Source organism: Leptodactylus fuscus, chromosome 3, assembly GCF_031893055.1.
Source record: "Leptodactylus fuscus isolate aLepFus1 chromosome 3, aLepFus1.hap2, whole genome shotgun sequence".
In the NCBI taxonomy this organism is placed as follows: domain Eukaryota; kingdom Metazoa; phylum Chordata; class Amphibia; order Anura; family Leptodactylidae; genus Leptodactylus; species Leptodactylus fuscus.
The window spans coordinates 231,711,539-231,734,612 of NC_134267.1; the positions used below are offsets into that span (position 1 = coordinate 231,711,539).

A 23,074-nucleotide genomic window follows, 5' to 3' on the forward strand; every position below is an offset into this window, starting at 1 on the left:
GTATATGCTGTATACTCAGTGTGAAGGCTCCGCTACAGTTCTATAGGAATGAATGGAAGCAGCCGGCACACAGCTTTAACCCCCTGCGCGCCGGCTGCCTCCATTCATTCGAATGGGAGGCTAAACTAAACATTCCTAGCAGCTACTTACCTCTAGAGATGGCTGCTCCGGTGCCCTCCTTCTTCTTGCCTCGCTGCCCCGCCTCCCAGGTTAGTGTTTAAAGCGCTAGGTAGGCGGGGCTTGCGGCTTAGGAGAGTGTGGGCGGGTACAAGGCGGGGAGACGTGACGTCTCCCCTCCCAGTACCCGCCCACACTCTCCTAACCCACCCACACTCTCCTAACCTGGCAGGGAGGGGGCAGCGAACGGAGAAGAGCAGCGTGGAGCGGCAGCGAGGCAAGGAACAAGGAAGGCACCAGACCAGCCATCTCTGGAGGTAAGTGGACACCAGGGGGGAGTAAGTTCACCATCATCATCCTGCTGAGATGGAGCCACTAAACGAACCCTTGCCTTCAAAGGCATGTCTTGGAGCTGCGACTGAGCCAAATCTAAACACAGAGTCCTTTGGAACTGAACAAAATTCAAGGCTGACAGACCCAACTCCACATGCTGCAGCACAAGCAACCGGCAGTCAGACTAAGATGGTCTCTTCATCGAGCAAAACACAAGATTCTTTGGCAGCCTGCTTTGTCTCCCCGCCCAATATTCCTGGCAGGAGTGCTGAAACACCACTCTCCTCCTCCTCCGCCGTTGAATCGACCTCAGCTACTGTCGTGGGGAGACGTCAGCAGGCCGCGCTGAAGATCATCAGCTTGGGGGACAGACAGCACACTGCCTCCAAGGTCAGGGATGCCATCCTAGCTGAGATGGAAATGTGTTTTTCACTGCTGCACCTGGGGCCAGGCATGTTTGTCATGTGTGATAACGGCAGGAACCTGGTAGCGGCTCTTGAGCTTGCCAGCCTCCAACACGTTCCATGCCTGGCCCATGTCTAACTTAGTGGTGCAACATTTTTTGAAAACATACCCAAATGTACACGAGCTACTGGTGAAACTTTGTGCGCCCACTTTTGCAAGTGTACAGGAGCCGCTGCTAGCCTCCGAAGCCTCCAGCAACGCATCCATCTGCCAGAATAGAGTGTGTGAGCAGCAGAGACCTTTGATGGAGTACCATGTCCAAAACCCAAAGGTTCCTCAGAGTCAGCTCCCCCAGTTTCTGCACCATGAGTTTCCATGGGTGGCAGACTTATGTGAAATCCTTTCCCATCCTTTCCACTGGACACAAAACATTAGCATGCGCTCATCACAACTCCGGATATGGCAGCTGTGTTAAGCAGGTTGTAGGGTACAACGCAGACCAGGCCCGAGCTGTGGTTATGTGCGGTTTGCAGTAAGGGGACATTGAGCAATTGTAAGAGGAGTTGGTGGACAACGAGGCCACCGACCCGACATGGACAGGGGTGATGTCTAGCGGGTAAAGCAGTGTAGATGTCGAGGCAAGCTAATCAACAAAAAAAGTGGCTAGAAGAGGCATAGACTGGGGTGATGTCTAGGGGCGAAAGCAGTGTAGATGTGGAGGCAAGCTAATCAACAAAAAAGGTGGCTAGAAGCAGAGGCATAGACTGGGGTGATGTCTAGGGGCGAAAGCAGTGTAGATGTGGAGGCTAGCTAATCAACAAAACAGGTGGCTAGAAGCAGAGGCATAGACTGGGGTGATGTGTAGGGGTGAAAGCAGTGTAGATGTAGAGGCAAGCTAAGCAGCAAAAACGGTGGCTACAGGCAAAGGCATACAAAACTCTTCCCTGTTGCAAGACTTATTCCTAGGTCTGGGACGCGTTAATGGCCCCCCTGGCCAAATTACCACTACTGAGGGGCCTAGTGTCACCAGGAGGGACAAGTATAGGCGCATGTTATGGGAATACCTGGCCGGCCCCAGCTCTGTTCTCTCCGATCCCTCTGTGCTCTACAGCCTACACTTACAGTCCTATGAAAACGTTTGGGCACTCCTATTAATCTTAATCATTTTTAGCTCTAAATATTTTGGTGTTTGCAGCAGCCATTTCAGTTTGATATATCTAATAACTGATGGACACAGTAATATTTCAGGAGTGAAATGAGGTTTATTGTACTAACAGAAAATGTGCAATATGCATTAAACCAAAATTTGACCGGTGCAAAAGTATGGGCACCTCAACAGAAAAGTGACTGTCAGGATACGGAGTCGCCGCGGTCTCCTTGCTGCGCGGCGTCTTCCTGGGAGACGTGTTAGGAGTTCTATTGGGTGTGCTTAGGTCATTAAAGGTTAATCTTTTCCTTGCTTTCAGTCTCCATGTCATTAGCCATCAGGTGTGTTCTCTGCTGCTATTTAAACCCCACCCAGGCATGGATCCTTGCCAGCCATTCACTTGTGTTTCCTGGTTCCCCTGCTCAGTCTGATTCCCTGTCTGTTTGTATTCGGTCTGTTTCTTGGTTTGTATACCCGGCTTGTATTTTTGACTATCCCTTGTCTTTTGATTTGGTACCTTTATTATATCTCCTGGCTCGACCTCTTGCTCGTCTGACCTCGCCTTCTCTTCTGTGTCTTGCTGGGACTTGTGGTCCTCCCTGGTTCCATGCTGTTTAGTCTTTGGTTTTGCATTGCATTTACACTGTGCTTTCTGTTTAGGTGTGACCCCGTGACTCCAGTCCCTAGCACTTTCAGGGCCTCCTCTTCCCTTATCCTAGCCACCGGGATAGAAGCGTAGGAGTCGTGGTAGGCGCACTTCAATTAGGAAGTGCATTGGTCTGCCTCATCTCAGATACTACAGCATAGTCATAGCCGCAGGGCCTACGACCCCTTTTTGTCATTAGCTGCACAGTGTTGCTTTCCAGCTGTGTCCCTTTGCACTGCCTGACCCTGACTCCAATCCTTACAGTGACATTAATATTTAGTAGCTCCTCCTTTTGCCTCTAGTCGCTTCCTGCAGCTTTTAATCAGTTCCTGGATCCTGGATGAAGGTATTTTGGACCATTCCTCTTTACAAAAAAATTCAAGTTTAGTTAAGTTTGATGGTGGCCGAGCATGGACAGCCCGCTTCAAATCATCCCACAGATGTTCAATGATATTCAGGTCTGGGGACTGGGATGGCCATTCCAGAACATTGTAATTGTTCCTCTGCATGAATGCCTGAGTCGATTTGGAGCGGTGTTTTGGATCATTGTCTTGCTGAAATATCCATCCCCGGCGTAACTTCAACTTCATCACTGATTCTTGAACATTATTCTCAAGAATCTGCTGATACTGAGTGGAATCCGTGCGACTCTCAACTTTAACAAGATTCCCGGTGCCGGCATTGGCCACACAGCCCCAAAGCATGATGGAACCTCCACCAAATTCTACAGTGGGTAGCAAGTGTTTTTCTTGGAATGCTGTTTTTTTGGACGCCATGCATAATGCCTTTTTGTATGACCAAACAACTCAATCTTTGTTTCATAAGTCCACAGGACCTTCTTCCAAAATGAAGCTGGCTTGTCCAAATGTGTTTTTGCATACCTCAGATGACTCTGTTTGTGGCGTGCTTGCAGAAACGGCTTCTCTCTCATTACTCTCCCATACAGCTTCTCCTTGTGCAAAGTGTGCTGTATTGTTGACTGATGCACAGTGACACCATCTGCAGCAAGATGATGCTGCAGCTCTTTGGAGGTGATCTGTGGATTGTCCTTGACTCTTCTCACCATTCTTCTTCTCTGCCTTTCTGATATTTTTCTTGGCCTGCCACTTCTGGGCTTAACAAGAGCTGTCCCTGTGGTCTTCCATTTCCTTACTATGTTCTTCATAGTGGAAACTGACAGGTTAAATCTCTGAGACAACTTTTTGTATCCTTCCCCTGAACAGCTATGTTGAACAATCTTTGATTTCAGATCATTTGAGAGCGGGCTGTCCATGCTCGGTGACCATCAAACTTAACTGAACTTGAATTGTTTTGTAAAGAGGAATGGTCCAAAATCCCTTCATCCAGGATCCAGGAACTGATTAAAAGCTACAGGAAGCGACTAGAGACTGTTATCTTTGCAAAATGAGGATCTACTAAATATTAATGGCACTTTTCTGTTGAGGTGCCCATACTTTTGCACCAGTCAAATTTTGGTTTAATGCATATTGCACATTTTCTGTTAGTAAAATAAACCTCATTTCAATCCAGAAATATTACTGTGTCCATCAGTTATTAGATATATCAAACTGAAATGGCTGTTGCAAACACTAAAATATTTAGAACTAAAATGATTAAGATTAATAGGGGTGCCCAAACTTTTTCATAGGACTGTATTTTCTCATCTGTTTTTCTGTACTACACATCTCTTGTCAACTTCCTTTGGGATCTCAGAGGTGGTGGCCTCAGTGCCGAGAAACACATCTGAGTCCCCTTAGCAATATGCATTAAGAGAACCGTGAAGCAACCAAGTGTAGTCAGCTAGCATAGCATCCAGCATGGCTAAATGCAGAGAAAGACGTTGTACCACTTCCAGTGATGGTAACTTCAGTGCTGCAGTTGGCAATGGACGGTGTAACGGGATTAGCTGAGGGATCGCTGTCTTGACCACTTTTTGGCACAAAATGAAAGTCCAATCAAGCCAAGTATGGTGCAAGGATATGATGCAAGGACACCTACACATCTGTCTCTGACACATTGGGGAGTTCACGCTGATCCGCCCTTTTGGCCTGCACCATCATGCGCTTCTTCCCAGCCATTCCCCATCTCCCAGGCGTTTCATTGCAGGCAGAAGTACAATGCAAGCCACCCACATGCCCAAGCCTTTAATGGCATCATCGAAAAACTGCTGGCCCTGGAGATGTTCGCGTTTATGCTTCTGGATACCCAGGCCTTCCGTCACCAGATGGCAGCTGGGGCACCTCCCTATGCTGGGCCTAGCCGTTACTACTTCTCTTTGTTTGCTGTCCCTGCCTGCGCCTGCACGTGTCCCATAACATCAATCGGGCCCAGAGCTCCGCGCTTTGCTGCAAGGTCCACTTGACCACCGATGCATGGACTTATATGTATATCGAATACTTACGGCGAACGGCGTTTGCTCATCTCTAATCTTCAGGAAAAGTTTTGAAGCTTACCAACAGTGACTATTTGCATGAAAGAACTCATAACGTTCATAGATAACTGATTACAGCATAAACAGATTCAACAGTCGCTTAAAACATTTAGAATAATCGATCCGCCATTGCAAACTCACCTTGATTCAGCATCGCAGGAAATTACAGAAGTTGGTGTACGGTTCTTTTGCAAAGTTCTAAAGAGTTTTCAAATAATGAAGCCAAATTAGCAAATTTTGTAGAATTCCGTAAACGAAACATGCAATGGCGATCACTCAAAAGCTTACAACAGTTCTGTTAACTTGTGTAACTGCAGTTTCCGGCTACAATATTGTGTTCCATGCAGACACATGCTTTTAATGAGAGAAACCAAATCAATCCCTTTGTATGATAGGAACTGCTTCCACAAAAAATACTGGGAAAATTTGCAAACTGAGCCTAGTTTTGAAGACACAGAATTTGATTTATATTGTGCTGTGGAAGAACAAGAGACTATTGACGAAGAACCACTCAGTAGTACTGCTAAGTACAATCTGGCGTTCCAATCCCTAACTCAGTTGGCGGATATTTTATCTAATCACGGAACTTCAACCTTTCTAAACTACTTGGAAGAAATCAAGGTTATCCAAAACAATGCCAGACGAGGTTCTTCGTTATTACAACCCAGCTTGTCATATAACCAGTCTGTACATCAAGATGTTGCAGGTGCTGAGACTTCAAATGTTTCGGATATAGTTGATGGAAATACACCACCTTCTACAAGCTGCAAATCTTCATCTGCGCGTCCGCAGGTAGTTGTGCCTTTTCAGGCTGAAGGTATCCACAAAGAGGAGAAAAAGGGAAACAACCAAAACACTAAAAAATTGCAAGGAAATAGAGAAATGTCTGATTTGCCACTTTGATTTGGGGAAAAAGTCTAAAAAATTGACAACTTGTTTTTCTTGTTGTTCCACACTACATGAAGATTGTTATAGAGTGGATGGATGTCCGCAGTGCGAGGAAGATTAGCCATTGTAACATAAATGTCTTAATAAAGTGAAAATTTACTGGGATAAATATGATACATCTGCAGTTCATTTAACCCCTTCCCGACATGCGCCGTAATAGTACGGCGCATGTCGGGTCTGTAACTATGGCGACCGCCCGGGAGCTGGGCGGCCGCCATAGCCGCCGGTTGTCTACTGCTTTAAGCAGTAGACAACAGGCTCTCATGCCTCCGATCGGTCCCCGGACCGATCGGAGGCATTAACCCCTCCGGCACCGCGGTCAAAGGCCTGGATTGCCGGCTCCTGGAGCATGCTCCCGGGCTGACGTCCCGATGCCATGACAGCCGGGAGCCTTATACAAGGCTTCCAGGCTTGTCTGCAAATCCTCTCTTTTGCAGGCTGGTCTATGCAGCCTACAAAAGAGATGATGCTTTTTTGCAATGCATTGCAATGCATTAGCATTGTAATGCATTGCATTAGTGATCAGACCCCCTGGGGTTCAACACCCCTAGGGGGTCTAATAAATGCAAAAAAAAAAAAAGTAAAAAAAAGTAAAAAAAATATAGAAAAATATAAAAAGAATTAAAAGTTCAAATCACCCCCCTTTGCCTAGAACACATATAAAAGTAGTTAAAAACTGTGAAACATATACATGTTAGGTATCCCCGCGTCCGAAATCGCCCGCTCTACAAATCTATAAAAATATTTTTCCTGTTTGGTAAACACCGTAGCGGGAAAAATAGTCGAAAGTGCCAAACCGCCATTTTTTTCACTGTTTTGATTCTGATAAAAATTTTAATAAAAAGTGATCAAAGCAAGAACATTTCCCAAAAATGGTAAAATTAAAAATTACACCTGGCCCCACAAAAAAATACGCCCTATGCATCCCCGTACACTTACGTATAAAAAAGTTACGGCCGTCGGAATATGGCGACTTTTAGAAAAAAATTTTTTTAACACAGTTTTGGAATTTTTTTTAGGGGTCAAAATGTAAATAAAACCATATAAAATTGGTATCCCTGGAACTGTACCGAAACACAGAATATAGGGGACATGTCATTTTGGCTGCACAGTGAACGCCGTAAAACCAAAGCCCGTAAGAAAGTCGCAGAAATGCATTTTTTCTTCAAATCCACCCCATTCTGAATTTTTTTCCTGCTTCCCAGTACATTATATAGAATAATTAATGGTAGCATCATGGAGAAAAATTTGTCCCGCAAAAATTAAGACCTCATATGGCTCTGGGAGCGGAGAAATAAAAAAGTTATGGGGTTTAGAAGGAGGGGAGTCAAAAACGAAAAACGAAAATCAAAAAATGCCATCGGCGGGAAGGGGTTAAGTTTATAGGCACGGTACACGGATGGTACCTAAAAATAGCCAGGAGTTCATAGGTACGGTACCTAGAAATAGCCACATCCAGATTTTAATTCAAATTATTATTATTATTTTTTTTTTTTTTTCACACACACAGTCACATGACCTTACTTCTGTGATGTCATAAAACTAGGATCTGCTTACCTATTATGTGAGGTTCTGTTCAAATTTGCATATGATGATGTCATAATGCAGATATTTGCATATGATGATGTCATAACGGAACCCTGAGGGTATATAAACCCTGAGCGCTGTGACATCACAGCCATTTCTTGAGTTGATGCTTTTGCTGACACTTCACTTTGGTTCTGGAAGAGCGAACTAGTTTGTACTACATATCTAGTGATTACTTCCATTCATTCTTACTGATCTGTGATCAGGGCCCAGTAATATCGGAGCCACCTGAGAACTTAGTTCTCTAATATTTCATCAGATCCGCCTTGGTAACTAAGCCATGAGCGCCCGAGAGCTGCGTCAGCTGATAGCTGACAATGATACATGGCTGCGCCGACCGGAGAATCAAGGTAAGTGAATTGTTCAGGAAGAGAGAGACAATATTCCCCCCACCCTAGAGGAGATTTCCTGGGAGGAGTTATCCCTGGGCTCTGCTGAGCAATGTTTCAGGGTAAACAGCACATTTTCCATTCCTAGTCGTTTGGGGTGGGTTTTACTTTCCTCCGAATTCCACCCCTGCCCATGATAGAAAACAGAAGTTCTTTATTCAGGCAATTTGACAAACTGGGCCCCATAATCACAAAACAATAACCCGTCTAAAACATAACTGTTATTCCCAATAAATCAATAAAAGAAATCCCAACAACGTTAAACCCCCCACTCTAAGGGTATGTTCACACGGAGGAAAAGGTCACGGAACATTCCGCAACAGGAAAAGACAAAAGGATATATCCAGCACTCGGAATCCGGCCTAATAAAAATAAACTTAACTTTTATTAAGAATTGGTCATTCTTCCATTAAAATTTTTTTGATCATACGAGGGGTAAGCTAATGTCCCGTGTATGATCATAATTTTTTAATGGAAGAATGACCATTTCTTAATAAAAGTTGTTTTATTTTTATTAGGCCGGATTCCGAGTGCTGGATATATCCTTTTGCCTTTTCCTGTTGCTGCATTTTGGCTTAGCCGAGAGAGCCATTATCCGTGCACCGATCTTTTGGAATCCTGCTACAACGCTGACGGCTCTGACACGTGAGTAGTGCACTTCTAAATTAATATCATTTTTTCTATATTAAGAGCTGTGACCTTCATATATTTTTCACGGAACATTCCATTTGAACATTCCGCGACAAAATGCCGATGCAGCATCAGTTTTCTATCGCGGCAACCCACTCCTGTGTAGACCCGAATAAATGGTCAAACCATGGAATTCACGGCTGATCCTGCCGCAGATATAGGGCATGTTGCTTCTTTTTTTCGCTACTAGCTAGCGTTCAATCCAGTTTCTTCATATCTCCCATCACTACCTTGTTCAGAAAAGAAACTGCCACCCCCCAGACCCTTAAAGAGGACCTTTCACCGATTTCGGCGTAGGCAATTCTATATACTGCTGGAACGCTGACAATGATCTGAATTCAGCGCACTGTCGGCTTTCCCAATCTGTGCCCCGGGTAAAGAACTATCGGCCCTGGTACCGTAGCTCTTTACAGTCAGAAGGGCGTTCCTGACAGTCACTCAGGTACATCCTTCTCCACAGCAGTGCCTATTGCGCTGTACTGGGTGAGCGGGGAGGAACGCCCCCTCCCTCCAGATAATATTTGTCTATGGACAAGCACTGTCAGCTTTCCAGCAGTACAGAGTAACTGATCAAGCATACATCAATATGATCAGCAAAGTGAGTTTTTGCTGAATAGATTTCTGGCGAGAGGTTACCCTCTTTGAACGGAGAGCGGAACAAACAAGGCTAACCCCGAGAGAAACTGCCGCTATTATTATACCCTGGGGTCTTTTCAGACCTTGAGGTATAATAATCAGAGACTCAGGGGAGGTGAAGAAGCATAATAAACAGTGTAACTCACCTCTCCGGGATCCATTGTTACTCCTAGCACAGGCTTCAGGACTTTATGGCAATGTCCCAGACGTGACGTCCCCACGTGACTTCTGGGACATTACTGCTCAGATCTGTTTTCAGGGCATCCTGTCTTGGGCTGGTTAAGAGAAAAAATAAGGAAAAAAATAAACTGGTAAAATTGCCGCCCCTTTGAAAGTGCTGCCTTAGGCGGCTGCGTGACCTCGCCTCAGAGGTGCGGCCCTGGTTGGGGGAAAGCTAGCGCTCACCTGTGTGGAGAGGGAACTTATGGGCTTTAATCCTTGGTGGCCAGCGCACATACAAGTCTATGACAGGGAGAGGCTGTTGCTTGTGTTTCCAGTTAATTTAGGGAACTAACAGCCCATTGGGGTTAGTGTTTACTGGGGAGAGTGCCTTCTATGCCTCCCTGTTGTTCTTAATGGCATATGCTATGGACATGCATTAATCCCCGCGATTATCAGGTTGGGCAATTATATCTCCCAAAGATCTTTGTTTGGCATTAGATTAGGCTTCTAATCTCTATAAATCCCCATTAGATTATTATTGTTTTGGTCCCTGTATGATTACTATACACTATGAGCAGCGGAACCATTAGGGCTAGTTCACACGGGGGCAATGAGGCAGATTTTGACAGCAGATTTCACCTCAAAACCTGCCTCCGTACAATGGTGGTCTATGGAGACTGCTAGCTTTCATTTTTCCGCTAGCAGTTTTCCCTCCCCTCTATTCACTTTAGGGGAGGGGAAAACCGCCTGTCATTTTCTGAAAAAACTGCTCCAGAAAACGCTCCAAAGAACGCCTCAAGGTAAAAAACAACGCTTTCTAATTAGGAAGTGTTTTTTTTCGGGACCAAAATAAGCCAGGCGGTTTTTACGTGTGAACTAGCCCTTAGCATTGGGGATTTAACATTGCTGGGAGTTCTTTTATTTATTTATTGGGAATAAAAAAAAAAAAATTTCAGACGACTTATTGTTTTGTGATTATGGGGCCCAGTTTGTCCAATATTAGTTGATGGTGTCCCTTCATCCAGTGAATGATATATATCTTTATTCAGGTTACTGTTGAACTTAACTATACTGGGGTCTCTTCTCCTCAAAACCCTTAGCAATAACAGGATCCATTCCTATGGGCTAAATGTGTTACCTTTATATATTTACAGGTCAGGCAGCAATTGTCCATAGATTGAGGTCATCCCTAGGACATCGTGGAGAACCTTCTACTGGACATCAAAGAAGCAGGAATCCTATCACTGCGAGGAGAGGGAGACGCGACAGAGCTCCTCCACAGCACAGAGGACTAGAAGAGAGCAGGGAAAGAAGCCGCTCTCCATTAAGACCCGCCCCTGCAGAGCCCTCCAGAATAATAGGAGAGAGTAGCAGTGATAACAACCGTCCAGCAAGTGGATCCACAGCTGACACCACTGAATTTCAACGGCTAAATCCGGTTCCACCCCCTGAGGATCCAATTCCAAGCAGATCTCCTGTATACTCCTACCCTGCAACCCGTGCATTCAGTAGATTCATTCAGCTGCTGGACATGGGTGGGATGACCCCAACGTCACTGGCAATGCCACAGGGGCAACCACTTGAACCACATGCACAATATCTACTTTGGCAGGAGAGACGGCGGCGTCCGCCCAGCAGGAGAACTCTGCAGATTCAGAACTTACCCACTAGAGAGGTAATATCTCAGGAGGAGGCCCAGTCATGTGTAATCTGCATGACTGAATATGAGATCGGAGAGCGAGTCACAGAGCTTCCCTGTACTCATAACTTTCATCAGGGTTGCATCTCGACCTGGCTCCGCTCTCACTCTCAGTGCCCCCTGTGCCGTAACCACTGCTTCCAATGAAGCCCCATGAAGGGCTATGAACAGAGACATCCCAAAATAATGGAAGGTAAGCCATCTATATTTCATCTTTTCCCTCCGCCCTATCAGATGTATGTGACATGTAACATAGAAATAATAACATTTTATCTTTTTCTATCCAGAAAGAATATCCAAGCCTGGAAAAAGAACAGCCTGAACTACAATCCGTTACAGGACACGGCAGCTCCAGACCCGGATGGTGCCATATACTTTATTCCATGGCAAAATCTTCCTAAAAAAAAAAAAAAAAAAAATGTAAATAAAAAAAAAAAAAAAAAAAAAAAAAAAGATTGTGTAAATTGTTTTTCTTTTTTTACTGTATATAATAATATTTTGTGATCTAGGAGCCTATAATGATAAGTAAGACAGAGGTAGCAGTTACACCAAATACACGACCGCACCAACAGATTTACATGGGCCTAAGTGCACAAGGAGGCTCAAGGCCAGCGCCGCACCTCCCATGAGGCGACCTGAAGCGAGCGCTTCAGGCGGCGCTATGCCAGGGCCCCAGGGAGCGCAGTATTTTTGCTTACCTAACCCAGTCCAGGACAAGCTGTCCTAGAATGGCTTAGCACCAAGCGGTGGATTGGGGAGGCCGCTGGAGCAGCGCTGATCCAACGGCCTCCCCTCCCATTCAGGCAGAGAGCAGGTCCTCTCCATGCCTGCTCTCTGCCTGCGAACGCCGCTTCGCCCCGACCCCTCCTCCCGGGGGAGGGGGGCGGCTTTCTGTCGTTCGCCTCGGGCGGCGAAAGGGGCAGGTTCACCCCTGCTCAAGGCCCCTCTGTTATTCTCCAACTCTCTCAAAACATCTGTGAGGGGCCCCTGGATATGATACGGTGGTATAGGTGAACTGTCTGGCGGTATTATATGAGCAGGGAATACAGGGCCGCATTAAATATAGGGCATATAGTGCACTCCTATCTTTTTTTAGTGATTATTATGTAACACGAAACATGGAGATGCCGGGGATTGAACCCGGGGACTCATACATGCAAAGCATGGGCTCTACCACTGAGCCACATCCCCTCATACACAGTGTGAAAACGCTCCTGTTTCTGAGACTACATGCCACCTATATGGCAGTATTACATTGGTATTGTTATTATTATGGGCAGGTATATGGCACTATATGGGCATGGTATATGTTGGTACTATTCTGTCTACATTTCAGGTCTGTTATCAGGGGTTGTAACTAGCAAAGACCGGGCCCCATAGTAAACACTGACTGGGCCCCCACAGCACCTACAGGGTATAGTGCACATAGAACATATAAGGGGCTAAAAAGGGTCTCAGACCCCACAACATTGTATATTCATGATCTTTTCTTAGGACAGAACATCAATATTATAGTCTCTGAAAAAATGACATGAAAGTGTTTTTTTACGTGTACTGCGTGGTAGCACTACTAATGTGTATAGTATGGGAGTATTATCCGTGTGCACTATATGGTGGTATTATTGTATTGCACAGTGTGACAGTATCATTTATATGCACTCTATGTTTTTAGTATTTATTTGTAGGACAGTGTTATTTAGGTGTACTGTATGTGGGCGCTGTATGGCTACATTATATCTAATCACATAATGATATCCAGTAGTATCAGCACAATAGGGCTACACGTAGTATATTGTCTCAGGAATTGGAGGATTTTTAGAGGTTTCCTATAGGGGATGTAGCTCAGTGGTAGAGCACATGCTTTGCATGTATGAGGCCCCGGGTTCAATCCCCGCCATCTCCATGTTTTGTGATAAACAACGACAAAAACATCAAAGATCCAGAAAACTGATAAATGTGCAGGAATTCAGGAAACATCTGCCCGTCTGTATTATAAAGGCTGAATATTATCTGTTCACCATTTTAGAATCCTATGCCGATAGTGACCACTAGGAGGCGGTTTAACTAACAAAATTCGTGTATAGAAATACATGGCCAGTGATGTAATAAATAGTGCTCCTTATCTCTATAGCGCCATCCTATGTCATTGTGTCACCGGCAATGTATTCCTGTACATGTATTGTGTGGACTAGTCTGCCCCCTAGTCAGGGCCGGCTCCAGGTTTTTATGGGCCCTTGGGCGACAGAGCCTCAGTGGGCCCCCTTGTAAAGGAGGTGGGGGAGTGGAGACACTGTGCGTTGCAGATGAAGCGAGTGACGTCATGCAGGAGTGTGGCGTCACCAACACCATACCTCCCAATCTTTTAAAGAGCAGAAAGAGGGGCAAAATGTGCGGCGCGCTCTGCGCGCCGCGCTCTGCGCGCCGCTGCAAATTTAGCTCCACCCACTTTTATGTTGATTCCACCCACTCATTCATTATGTGCTCCCACACAGTATAATCCTCCTACAGTCACCTGTAAATTATATGCCCCCCTCCATCTCTCCCCCAGTTTCATATACACCCTTCCTCTGCCCCCAGTTTCATGTCCCCCCTCCATCTCTGTCCCCAGTTTCATCACGTTCTCCCCCTTCATCTGCCCACAGTTTCATGTCCCCCGTCTCTGCCCCAGTGTCATGCCGTTCCCCCCCCTCCCCTTCATTTGCCCCTTCAGTTTCATTGGGCCCCCCTCCATCTCTGTCCCCAGTTCCATGCCGTTCTCTCCCCACCCCCTCCATCTGCCCCAGTGTCATGCTGTTCTCCCCCCCCCTCCATCTGCCCCAGTGTCATGCTGTTCCCCCCTCCCCTTCATTTGCCCCCCAGTTTCTTTGGGCCCCCTCCATCTCTGTCCCCAGTTTCATGCCGTTCTCTCCCCACTTCCTTCATGTTCTCCAGTGTCATGCCGTTCTCCCCCTCCCTTTGCCCCCCAGTTTCATGGGCCCCCTTCATTATGTTTCACCTTAATATGTAATACAAAACAAACACTTAACTCACCTTCTATCACTCACCTTCCCTCGTTCCCCCGACGCTCCTCTCTCTCTCCCTCCAATCACATACGCGATGCAGGAGCTGTGAGATCAGCTCCTGCTTAGCTCCGGCCCGGCTTGCATGTGTAGGCGTGATGTGATGACGTCATCGCGCCTACACACGCAAGCCGGGCCGGAGCTTTAAAGCAGGAGCTGATCTCGCAGCTCCTGCATCGCGTATGTATTCAGCTCATCGGCGGACGGACGCCGATGAGCTGAAATTGTGACAGGCAAGTGCCGGGGGGCCCCCAGAGGCTCTGTGGGCCCCGGCACTTGCCCGACTATGCCGTGCGCTGACGCCGGCCCTGCCCCTAGTGTCCATCATTTTCTCTACAGACAAAAGGTTAAGCTCTTTTACATTAAATTCCGTCTTCGTATTATCCCCGATCATATTTCGTGTGACTTCCTGCCTGTATATCAGTTTTACTGACCTTTGATGTTTTGTAGTTCTTTGTCTCAAAAATTGGAGATGCCGGGGATTGAACCCGGGGCCTCATACATGCAAAGCATGCGCTCTACCACTGAGCTACATCCCCTATACCATGTTTCTATTAATGCTCCCAATGCATCTGAGAAAAATAGTCGTGGTACCTATCATTCGCTTACACTTCAGCCCTCCAGGGGGCCCTGTGCGTTGCATATCACATTGCTGTCAACCACGTACTGACACTGTTCAGCCTCAGCTACATGATATGAGATGCATGGGGCCCCCTAGAGGACTGAGATGTAAGCAAAGGTGGCTGTGAGCAGCGGCAGGGACCGGTAACTAAATAGGACCTAATACCTGCTGGGATTATTTCCCCTCAGTACAGGGGCTCAATGGAACGTGTTGTTTCATCTCAGAATTGGGAACATTAATAGAATAGCTATATAGGGGATGTAGCTCAGTGGTAGAGCGCATGCTTTCATGTATGAGGCCCTGGGTTCAATCCCCGGCATCTCCATGTTTTGTGCAGGTTTATCTAAATACAATAAATATGATAAATTTCAGAGCTCGGGTGTCTGGATGATCCTCAAACAACTGGATTCTGTCAAAAAATAAGCTTAACCTTTTCGCTGCCAAGGGTCTCTGGAAATTTTGCATCTCCAGTAGCCAGAGCAATTTTCACAGTTTTGACATGTAAATAAAACGCATATTTCTAAATTAAATGTTTGTGAGAGTCCCCCATACCAATATATTTTCTGAAAGCAGGGAGCCAGGGGAATATAGCTTGAACAGTTCTATTGTGGGATGTTACATTATACTTGTATACATTTGAGTTAAAAAATTTTATTATAAAAAAATCCAAAATTCCAAATTTCTGACCTAAACTCTACCACATGCAGGGATATCCTATTAATATTATAAAGGTGAAAGTTTGTGAGTTTGGATGTTTGTGAGTTTGGATGTTTGTTCCTCAATCACAGCCAAATGGCTGAATGGATTTTGGGGTAATTTCACACACACACACACACACACACACACACACAGACACACACACACACACACACACACACACTGCCCAGAAAAAGGTAATAGGCTACTTTAAATGTGGGTCGCTCACCTGAAATCGCCTCCGTGACCCTCCAAAGGACCCTCCGCCAGCACTGGTCTGTGCACGCTCCTCCCATTGGTGCATGGCAGGCTGTGGGCGAGCTCTGGAGCCAGGGCTGCGGCACCATAGGTTGGGGGCTGAAGGTGGGCAAGATGGCGGCAGCCCACATGGTCCCGGCACCGCAGCTATCCCAGGCAACCTACACACTTCGCGGACAGCTAAGGAGGAGGCTGCTGCACCCGACACACCACATAACAGGTCAGTGCAGCGGGTACAGGGGGTTGGAGAAGGGCTGTCCCGGGGGGGTGTCCCTGGGTCGTTGTCCCCTGGGATCAACCACATTCCCCAGCTTCATGTCCCCCCCCCCACATCGGCCCCAGTGTAGGTGGTCTCACCTTGCCACGCTCCCCGTCCGCTCTCTCCACTTGCGCACTGCACATAGGTGTCGGGCGGCTGGCTGCGTATGGCAGGTAGGCTGCAATAGAGGCGCCGGTATTCTGCAATGCACTGTATAATACCGGCGCCTCTATTGCAGTCTATCTGCCTAGGATGTAATCAACTCAAACACAAAAACATTCATGTACCCACTTCAACTTGTAAGGACATATTGGATACGGATCCTTGTAGACCAGGGCTCGGCTCCACAGTGAAGCGAAAGACTGACAAGCCAGGAAAGCAGCGCAAGGCCCCTGCTCTGCCTCATATATGCCACAGGCAACCAGCCGCCCGACAACTATGTGCAGTGAGCGAGCGGAGAGAGCGGCGGGGGAGCGTGGCAAGGTGAGTCCAACTACACTGGGGCCGATGTAGGGGGGGGGAACATAAGCTTGGAGCAGAGATGGGGGACAAGAAACTGGAGGCAGAGATGGGGGGACAAGAAACTGGGGCAGAGATGTGGGGACAAGAAACTGGGGGCACATGAAGGGGGGGACAAGAAACTGGGGGCAGCTATGGGGGGGACAAGAAACTGGGCGGACAAGAAACTGGGGGCAGATGAAGGGGGGAACAAGATCCTGGGGGCAGAGATGGGGGAACAAGAAACTGGAGGCAGAGATGGGGGGACAAGAAATATAAGCGGTTCAGCGCCACCGCCAACCCGCAGACGAAGTCACGGGTAACTGTTAGTAGGGCATATGGTGCACTCCTACTGGGCCCTATGGTAGCGGGGGCCTCTTGGGACACCAGGACAGTCCCAGTTTGCATCTGCTGTGAGGCAGTTTGCTGAATCCAGGAGGGGGCAGCACTGAGAGCATTTGTTGGGGGAACCTGGCGAGATTTGTCTCATGAGATCTCCCGGTGGTTTCGTCCAGACCGGAAATGTGCAAAACGGAACTGCGGTACATGTCACTGAGCTGTTAGTGTCCTTGTGAACCCGATATAGACTTCTCCACCTTCTATAGGGGATGTAGCTCAGGTAGCACTACTAATGTGTATAGTATGGGAGTATTATCCGTGTGCACTATATGGTGGTATTATTGTTTTGCACAGTGTGACAGTATCATTTATATTCACTCTATGTATTTAGTATTTGTTTGTACGACAGTGTTATTTCGGTGTGCTGTATGTGGGCGCTGTATGGCTACATTATATCTATATAGCGGTATTATTATTATATATTTCCACTTTACTAATCACATAATGATATCCAGGACAGTCCCAGTTTACATCTGCTGTCAGGCCTTAGGAGGCAGATTGCTGAGTCCAGGAGGGGGCAGCACTGAGAGCATTTGTTGGGGGAACCTGGCGAGATTTGTCTCATGAGATCTCCCGGTGGTTTCATCCAGACCGGAAATGTGCAAAACAGAACTGCGGTACATGTCACTGAGCTGTTAGTGTCCTTGTGAACCTGATATGGACAATGTAAACTTCCATACAACCTTGACGCCGGCCTCCGCTCTGCCTCATATATGCCACACGCAGCCAGACGCCCGACAACTATGTGCAGTGAGCGAGCGGAGAGAGCGGCGGGGGAGCGTGGCAAGGTGAGTCCAACTACACTGGGGCCGATGTAGGGGGGGGGGACATGAAGCTGGGAGCAGAGATGGGGGGCAAGAAACTGGGGGCAGAGATGGGGGGGACAAGAAACTGGGGGAAGAGATGGGGGGACAAGAAACTGGGGCAGAGATGAGGGGACAAGAAACTGGGGGCAGAGATGGGGGACAAGAAACTGGGGGCAGAGATGGGGGGACAAGAAACTGGGGCAGAGATGGAGAGACAAGAAACTGGGGGCAGAGATGGGGGGACAAGAAACTGGGGGCAGAGATGGAGGGACAAGAAACTGGGGGCAGAGATGGAGAGACAAGAAACTGGGGGCAGAGATGGGGGGACAAGAAACTGGGGGCAGAGATGGGGGGACAAGAAACTGGGGGCAAAGATGGAGGGACATGAAACTGGGGGCAGAAATGGGGGGACAAGAAACTGGGGGCAGAGATGGAGGGACAAGAAACTGGGGGCAGAGATGGGGGGACAAGAAACTGGGGGCAGAGATGGAGGGACAAGAAACTGGGGGCAGAGATAGGGGGACAAGAAACTGGGGGCAGAGATGGGACAAGAAACTGGGGGCAGAGATGGAGAGACAAGAAACTGGGGGCAGAGATGGGGGGACAAGAAACTGGGGGCAGAGATGGGGGGACAAGAAACTGGGGGCAGAGATGGGGGGACAAGAAACTGGGGGCAAAGATGGAGAGACAAGAAACTGGGGGCAGAGATGGGGGGGACAAGAAACTGGGGGAAGAGATGGGGGGACAAGAAACTGGGGGCAGAGATGAGGGGACAAGAAACTGGGGGCAGAGATGGAGGACAAGAAACTGGGGGCAGAGATGGGGGGACAAGAAACTGGGGGCAGAGATGGAGGGACAAGAAACTGGGGGCAGAGATGGGGGGGACAAGAAACTGGGGGCAGAGATGGGGGGACAAGAAACTGGGGGCAGATGAAGGGGGGACAAGAAACTGGGGGCATAGATGGAAGACAAGAAACTGGGGCAGAGATGGGAAGACAAGAATCTGGGGGCAGATGAAGGGGGGCACAAGAAACTGGGGGCAGATATGGGGGGGACAAAAAACTGGGGGCAGAGATGGGGGGACAAGAAAGTGGGGGCAGATGAAGGGGGGACATGAAACTGGGGGAAGAGATGGGGGACAAGAAACTGGGGCAGAGATGGGGGGACATGAACCTGGAGGCAGAGATGGGGGGGACAAGAAACTGGGGGCAGAGATGGGGGGACAAGAAACTGGGGGCAGAGATGGGGGGACAAGAAACTGGGGGAAGAGATGGGGGGACAAGAAACTGGGGGTAGATGAAGGGGGCAAGAAACTGGGGGCAGAGATGGGAGGACAAGAAACTGGGGGCAGAGATGGGGGGACAAGAAACTGGGGGCAGATGAAGGGGGCAAGAAACTGGGGGCAGAGATGGGAGGACAAGAAACTGGGGGCAGAGATGGAGGGACAAGAAACTGGGGGCAGATGAAGGGGGGGACAAGAAACTGGGGGAAGAGATGGGGGACAAGAAACTGGGGCAGAGATGGGAGGACAAGAAACTGGGGGCAGATGAAGGGGGGCACAAGAAACGGGGCAGAGATGGGGGGGACAAAAAACTGGGGGCAGAGATGGGGGGACAAGAAAGTGGGGGCAGATGAAGGGGGGACATGAAACTGGGGGCAGAGATGGGGGGACAAGAAACTGGGGCAGAGATGGGGGGACAAGAAACTGGAGGCAGAGATGGGGAGGACAAGAAACTGGAGGCAGAGATGGGGGGACAAGAAACTGGGGGCAGAGATGGGGGACAAGAAACTGGAGGCAGAGATGGGGGGACAAGAAACTGGGGGCAGAGATGGGGGACAAAAAATATAAGCGGTTCAGCGCCACCGCCAACCTGCAGACGAAGTCGCGGGTAACTGCTAGTACTGACATAATTTCTTTATGGCCAGTTTCACCAACGCATGTTAAATTTCCAGTTAGCTAACCGAAGTTAAAACTAACTAACTTCTGTTAGTGTCTAGGAGTTTCACCAAAGTCGTGTACAGGTAATTAACAGCCAGTTAGTTAACTGAATGAGGTTTTTGTAACAAGCGTCGTGATTGGCAGAAGCAGTGGCACATGACACGTTTACAAATCAACTGCACATTAGAATACTAAGTCTAAGGTGCCTTTAATTCATCAATACTACATATATGTGACTAAACGTCCTTTAAGACCCTAAAAAACTGCACCTCAAAATCTTGATTTTGGCCTTAAATGTGAAAAAAATAGCAGCATGGATAAAACATGGCATAGACATTACAATCAATGACTAAACCCCATAAACCAATATATTTCCAAACAGCAGACACCCTGGCGATGATAAAAAAAAATACCATCTAGCTTATTATATTCACAGACACCTTCATGCAACTTTTTATCAAACATTGATTTTTTGCAAAAATTACACAAAAGTTCAGCTTTGAGACAAAATCTCTGAGACAGTTTGAACTATATATACAGAAAAGTGTCAGAGCTGAGTTCTTTGTGCACTAAGCAATACTAACTTGTAACAGTCTATAATTGCTTAAGTTTAAAGAAGAATCCCTTAACTTAAAGACGTTATAGGAAATAGGGGGTTTGGATAATAGAAGGGGAGTGGGGTCGTATATCAGGGACAGGGGTAAGGTGCTTAGAATTTTAAAAAGGGGTATGTACGTGTATAAATGTTATTCTGTTAGTGTAAGTGAATGTGGTGGAAGTGCTTAGTGACACTGGGCTCCTCACTTTACACAGGTAAGGACAGTTTCTATGCAGATAGGAATGATCTGATGACCTGTATGTGGGCGCTGTCGGTGTGCTGTATGTGGGCGCTGTCGGTGTGCTGTATGGCGACATTATATCCATATAGCGGTATTATTATTATTATATATTTCCACTTTACTAATCACATAATGATATCCAGTAGTATCAGCACAATATGGCTGCATGTAGTATATTGTCTCAGGAATTGGAGTATTTTCAGAGGTTTTATAGAGGTTTCCTATAGGGGATGTAGCTCAGTGGTATAGCGCATGCTTTGCATGTATGAGGCCCTGGGTTCAATCCCCGGCATCTCCATGTTTTGTGATAAACAACTATAAAAACATCAAAGATCCAGAAAACTGATAAATGTGCAGGAATTCAGGAAACATCTGCCCGTCTGTATTATAAAGGCTGAATATCATCTGTTCACCATTTTAGAATCCTAAGTCGATGGTGACCACTAGGGGGCGGTGTAGCTAACACAATACATCTATAGAAATACATGGCCAGTGATGTAATAAATCAGGGGTCTCAAACTCGTGCCCCCCCCCCCCCCCCGCCCCCCGAAAAATTTTGTACGGCCCGCACAAGCCTAGGGACACCGGATCCGAGTTGAATACATTGCGAGATGATTATATCCACTAGCCGCTACGTTCCGGCTAGTGGACATATAGGCGCGATGTGATGACGTCACATCATCACATCGCGCCTACAGGTCTATTAGTGAAACTGCAGAGCGCGGCGGGGGAGCGTTGGATGGTAATTATAAGTGTTTTTTTGTGTGTTAAAGAGGACCTTTCACCATTTTGCCCACAGGCAGTTCTATATACTGCCGGAAAGCTGACAGGTGTCATTATTGGCTCTTTATTCTTCCCTGCTTCAGCCCTCCAGGGGGCCCCGTCTGTCCCACATGATGTCATCGCTGATGGTATTCACTGAGGGGATACACGGTGAGTTTCTTGGAGTTATTTATTTTGTTTCTCCATTCTTCAATGTACCGCTCTCTGTTTGCCTCTGTGGTCGCCTTTATTTCGGCCTTGGTTATCATCTGTTGGTGTTTTTGGTTTGGTGGTTGGCTGTTGTTTGGTTGGTGAGTGTCTGGTTTGCTCAGGTGGCTTAGCCATGCTTGGTGGTGGTAGGAGTCGGGCTTGCTCCCCTGGATGTGTGCCTGGAAAGCTAGCGCCCTCTTCTGTATGGTGAGCCATAGGGGGAGTCTGCCTAGCTCAGCCCTGCAGGCCATGTTGGTGGTGTTGCGATGGACATGGAGCAGGTATTTGCAGAACTCCAGGTGGAAGGTCTCTGTTGGGCTGGAATCCCACTTTGACTGGTCTGGGTAGGTGGCTGGGCCCCAAACCTCGCTGCCATAGAGAAGGATCGGGGAGATGACTGCGTCAAATATCTTCAGCCAGACCCTCACCGGTGGTTTGAGGTGGTACAGCTGTCTTCTGATGGCGTAGAACAGGGGTAGGGAACCTTTGGCTCTCCAGCTGCTGTGAAACTACAACTCCCAGCATGCTCCATTCACTTCCATGGGAGTTCCCAGAACAGCAGAGCCAGTATGCATGCTGGGAGTTGTAGTTTTGCAACAGCTGGAGAGCTGTACGTTCCCTACCCCTGGCGTAGAAGGTTCTGCAGGCTTTTGCTTTCAGGGTTTCTATTGCTGCTTTGAAGCTTCCTGATTGGCTGAGCTCCAGCCCCATGTAGGTCTAGCTGTAGGTTTTCTCCAGTGTGGAGCCATTCAGTGTGAATTGTGGGGTGGAGACTTTATTGTGGCCCTTCTTCTGAAATACCATGACTTTGGTCTTCTTCTGGTTGATGGGTAGAGCCCATGTTTTGTAGTTGTTTGTCTCAAAAGATGGAGATGCTGGGGATTGAACCCGGGGCCTCATACATGCAATGCATGCGCTTTAGCACTGAGCTACATCCCCTATAGAACATTCCAAATAATGCTCCCAATTCATCTGAGAAAAATAGTTGTGCTATCTATCATTCGCTTACACTTCAGCCCTCCAGGGGGCCCTGTGCATTGCATACCACGTTGCGATCAACAACGTCCTGACACTATTCAGCCTCAGCTACATGATATGAGACGCATGGGGCCCCCTAGAGGACTGAGATGTAAGCAAAGGTGGCTGTGGGCAGCGGCAGGGACCGGTAACTATATAGGGCCTAATACCTGCTGGGATTATTTCCCCTCAGTACAGGGGCTCAATGGAACGTGTTGTTTCATCTCTGGGTTTGTAGCTTCTTAGATCAGCTACAAAGATGCTACAACCCCAGAGAACTTTCCTGTGAACTGATATATATGGTTTTTTACTGTTTATTTACATTGTGTTCTGTTCTCCATCTATTTTGCATCTAACAATCCATTTCTCTGTGTATATATATGCCTACCTTCAGAAATTGTGTTATACCATCCTGATGAAGAGACCTCTATAGTCTCGAAAGCTCGAAATATGTCATCAAAAAACAGGGGCGGATCCAGGGCCGGGCGAGCCGGGCAACCGCCTGGGGCCCCGCGGTGCG

General features: G+C 47.5%; 4 non-coding genes across 4 annotated transcripts; 2 read left to right on the forward strand and 2 right to left on the reverse strand.

Moving 5' to 3' along the window:
* Positions 1 to 12,309: 12,309 nt before the first annotated feature.
* On the reverse strand, positions 12,310 to 12,381 carry TRNAA-UGC (transfer RNA alanine (anticodon UGC)). The gene has a single exon. It is a non-coding gene; the product is annotated as a tRNA-Ala (tRNA).
* Positions 12,382 to 13,021: 640 nt separating this feature from the next.
* Positions 13,022 to 13,093, forward strand: TRNAA-UGC (transfer RNA alanine (anticodon UGC)). Its single transcript has one exon. It is a non-coding gene; the product is annotated as a tRNA-Ala (tRNA).
* Positions 13,094 to 14,716: 1,623 nt separating this feature from the next.
* Positions 14,717 to 14,788, reverse strand: TRNAA-UGC (transfer RNA alanine (anticodon UGC)). The gene has a single exon. It is a non-coding gene; the product is annotated as a tRNA-Ala (tRNA).
* A 6,003-nt stretch (positions 14,789 to 20,791) lies between these two features.
* On the forward strand, positions 20,792 to 20,863 carry TRNAA-UGC (transfer RNA alanine (anticodon UGC)). Its single transcript has one exon. It is a non-coding gene; the product is annotated as a tRNA-Ala (tRNA).
* Positions 20,864 to 23,074: the final 2,211 nt, after the last annotated feature.